Source organism: Elephantulus edwardii, unplaced genomic scaffold (assembly GCF_000299155.1).
Source record: "Elephantulus edwardii isolate Elephantulus edwardi_28Jun2011 unplaced genomic scaffold, EleEdw1.0 scaffold00083, whole genome shotgun sequence".
NCBI lineage: Eukaryota > Metazoa > Chordata > Mammalia > Macroscelidea > Macroscelididae > Elephantulus > Elephantulus edwardii.
Genome location: NW_006399833.1, coordinates 6,306,197 through 6,306,561, shown reverse-complemented (window position 1 = coordinate 6,306,561; position 365 = coordinate 6,306,197).

The window sequence follows — 365 nt, the reverse complement described above, 5'->3', positions numbered from 1 at the left end:
CCATCCTTGACCTTCTGCAGCAAGTGCTTCAGGTCCTCTTTAGTTTCAGCTAGCAGGGTTTTGTCATCTGCATAACGCAGGTTGTTGATGATTCTTCCACCAATCCTGATGCTACATACTATATGGAATATAAAACGTTCTGTAAACTTTCATTAAAAGTAATTAAAACATTTAAAAAAGAGTAGAAATTAAGATAATTTTTCAGATATCAGTTTCTTTCATTAAATTGCTGATTTTAAAGCAGAACACTTTAAACTATCCTATTCTTTTCCTTCTCATGAAAGAAACAGATATGTAGGAGAACAGAATACAAAAAAATTACCAACTAAAAGTTTATAGAAAAAAACAATGAAAGTGATCCAATA